Below are 3,444 nucleotides of genomic sequence, written 5' to 3' on the forward strand. Positions count from 1 at the left end.
TGAAGATGACGACGACGACCTCCTTCCTTTACCGCACCTTGTGCGCGTAGTCTATCTGCGCGACAAGAAACACCGAAAGAAATCACGACACCCACACGCGCGTCCGTACGCGTACCAGATTCACGTAGCACTGTATACTCTCTTTCTCTCACGCGCGAACGAGACGGGGATTATTTCTTACGAGAGCCCGGATTTGCGACGTTTGCAACCGAACGAGCGAGCGAGCGAGCGAAAATGAGTGTGAGAGAAACGGAGGAGGTAGAGAGACCGTGGTAGAGGGAGAAGAGTCGAGGAGAGTGAGCGAGAGGCCGTTGTTTGTCTCGTCCTTTGCTTTTTGTTATGTCCCGTGAAGGCCGTCCTTTTTTTTCACACGAGACCGTTATAATATAAGGACGCACGCGGCACGATTGCGGTCCCACTTTGATATCCGTGACAGACGGCGATGATAACGACGATGATCTTCGATAATCACTCGTCAGCTTTGGTCAGTTTGCGTCAGCTGGACAACGAACAGTAGTACAGTACGGTGGGGATACGATACGAAATGAACCACCTCGAATCATGCACGAGATGACGTCATCGAACACTACGAGCGAAATCTGTATACAGCCCGTAGCAAATCGGTTAAGCGTTTCCCCGAAAATAATACGCGACGAGACGAGAGGCTGGCTGTTACCGGTTCTTCTTTTTACGATAAATCGATGTTATAAAGCTTATTCTACAATTCCATAAATGTAGTTCTAAATGGTGTAGTTGTAAAAAGTGACCAATCACAGGCCTAGTTTCCACCGAGGGTTTAAAGAGGATCAGAATGTAAGAACCAACCAATTACGGTCGAGTATTCCCCTGTCGTTCGACTGTAGTTGGTTAGTTCTTACATTCTGATCCTTTTTAAACCCTCGGTGGAAACTAGGCCACAGTCGAATATTCTTCTCGTATTCGAGAGTGATTGGTCACTTCTTATAACAACAACCATTTACAACTATGCTTACATAATTCGTAGAATGGGCTTGATGCCTCTCTAACAGCACAAAGTCGACTCTAAGTCGACTCTAGCTTCTACGTCTGAGAAATGGACGTCCATAAGCTGACTTTAAACGATTTGAAGACGTCTCTAAGTCATACAATTTCCTACTTTAAAAAGTACGTTCGGAGAGCTCGCTACCGAGAGCTCGCTAGCGCTATCGAATGAAGAATCCAATCTATCAGAAATCGTATATTCCAATGTATCCAATATCTAATACAATATTTAAATTTCCTGTAGTTTCCTGTCTTTTCTGTTCCCGCCATTTTTATGTTGTCACATGTTGTCGAGGAGGTTATTTTTCTTACATATTAAATCTATTTCATACCGTATAATTTCAAAGAAAAAGAGGATTACCTTGGAATTAAAAATTATTTACAGCGATGAAGAGATACGTTCGGGGAGACGCTATCAATGCTATCAGTGCTACGTCGTAAACGCTAAAAATCGTTCATGGGACTCACTACCACTATCGCGCTTTGGCTATACAGTGTTAGTAGCGTTTGTGTTGGTAGAGTTGATAGCGTGTCACCGAACGTATCCAAAGACGACAGCAAGATGACTTTAAGTCAACCATTCTAGGCTGTGATCCGATTTATGCCCACAACGCTCATGAACATCATTCATCCTTGTTTAACTATAATTAAACAACAAGGACGAAATGATTCCACATTTAAGTTATGTGAGCATAAATCGTATTAGACGTCCTAAAGTCGATATTGGAAGAACGTCTGTACAAAGTCGACTTACAGTTGACTCTAAAGGCCCGACTCAGCAAAATCAACTTACAGTCGATATATCAACGTTTGTGCTGTTAGAGCTGTTCTACGATAAAATATTCCTTTCTTATGGTTCCTACATACAAAACATGGCAATACTTGCCGCGCGGAAGTTGGTAATGCCAGCATTGCAGCCAATATGATGGCAAGGTAGTCGATTGAGTATTTTGAATGAGGAAAAAATTACAAAAGTGAGCAAATTCACTAGATCAATTAAATTGCGTAGTACAATTGAACCAAATATCAATTTATCATCTCCTTGAAAAATGGACAATGTACCCTAAGTACAATGGACGTTGCTATATAGTTTACATCCACTTTGTCAGAGACACAGTAGTGCGCGACAATATTTTGCAGTTATAGGTTTTGAGCCGTCATGTCCTCTCAGATTTTTCTCTGATATCAACTTCACGATGCAAAACAGATCGATATTCATAAGACTATAGCACACAAAAAGCTTGAGGCAGTAAAAGCTGTCGTACATAAAATTCTGCAACAGTAACCGTAAAACGTAAACTTAAGCCGATCAGAATATTGCTTTAGGTCTACGTAATCTAACGAAAATAAAAATAACGGTAAACTTATCCATAGCCAATAAAAAACGAATTTCAATTAGTTGAAACTCACTTTGTGACTAAGTTTATTGCTATTTCTATTTTCGTTACAGTACGTAAATCTAAAGCAGTATCTTGATTGGCTCATTGGCTTAAGTTCATGTCTTAAGATTACTGTTACAGAAATTTTTTCTGCAGTCAGCCCTAAAGGCCATGGCACACACCTTTCCGTAACAGTAACTATAAAACGTACAGTAAGAATGAGCCAATCACAATCGAGAATTTTTTTCAACTTTTAATTCTAATTGGCTGATTTTTAATTGGCTGAAATTAGACTATGCATTGAACATTGAGATTAAAGATTGAAATTTTACAATAAGATACAGACACAGAAATTTTGGTTTGATTGGTCAAACTTCAATTTTTAATTTCATTCTTCAATGCGTAGTCTGATTCCGACCTTATGGTACATCTTAAGGTAGCACACAAAATGGCAGTAAAACGTAAACAGTAAGGAAATCAACATGTTGGATTGGCTATTGCTTACGTTATGGCCTTACGAACTCTATTGTGATTGGTCAATTCGCTTACTGCTTACGTTTTACTGTTTAAGTTTTTTTTGTGTGCTATGGTCCTTATGATTACTGTGATTAAACCGAGAGCATATAAAAAAACGTAAGACCGTAAGACGTAATCAGGAAGGAAATCATAACATTGAATTTGCTATTAGCATTACCGTCTCTACTGTGATTGGCCAATTTACTTACTGCTTATGGCCACGTTCTTGTATATGCCATGGGCTTTATGCATGGTCTACAATGGGCAGTAGTAGTAGTGGATTGATAGTAGAAATCGACCAATGATAGTTAATTATCCTTCTCACATTCGATTATGATTTGTTGATTTCTACGCTTATTCTTTAATCTATTACTGCACATTGTAGACGACGCATTACGGAAGGTACGTGCCATGGCTTTAAGACGTAAGCAGTAAGGAATCAACATGATGGATTGGGTACTGCTTTCCTGCATTCATTTACGCAGCGGTTTATGTAAAAGTATTACTCTATTCTTTTTATCTTTGTTAT

General features: G+C 39.5%; 1 protein-coding gene across 4 annotated transcripts in view; it reads right to left on the reverse strand.

Moving 5' to 3' along the window:
• LOC108756239 (ubiquitin-conjugating enzyme E2-17 kDa) overlaps positions 1-698 on the reverse strand; it is a 5,082-nt gene extending 4,384 nt beyond the window's left edge. Inside the window, exon 1 of one of the 4 annotated variants that reach the window (XM_018499915.1) lies at positions 38-698. The gene's annotated coding sequence lies outside the window, so the exon portion shown is untranslated. Of the gene's footprint in view, positions 1-10 lie in introns of all 4 variants that reach the window. The other 3 variants (XM_018499897.1, XM_018499882.1, XM_018499907.1) reach the window with 3 other exon arrangements.
• Between the last annotated feature and the right edge of the window lie 2,746 nt (positions 699-3,444).

This window comes from Trachymyrmex septentrionalis, unplaced genomic scaffold, assembly GCF_001594115.1.
Source record: "Trachymyrmex septentrionalis isolate Tsep2-gDNA-1 unplaced genomic scaffold, Tsep1.0 scaffold126, whole genome shotgun sequence".
Classification (NCBI taxonomy): Eukaryota; Metazoa; Arthropoda; class Insecta; order Hymenoptera; family Formicidae; genus Trachymyrmex; species Trachymyrmex septentrionalis.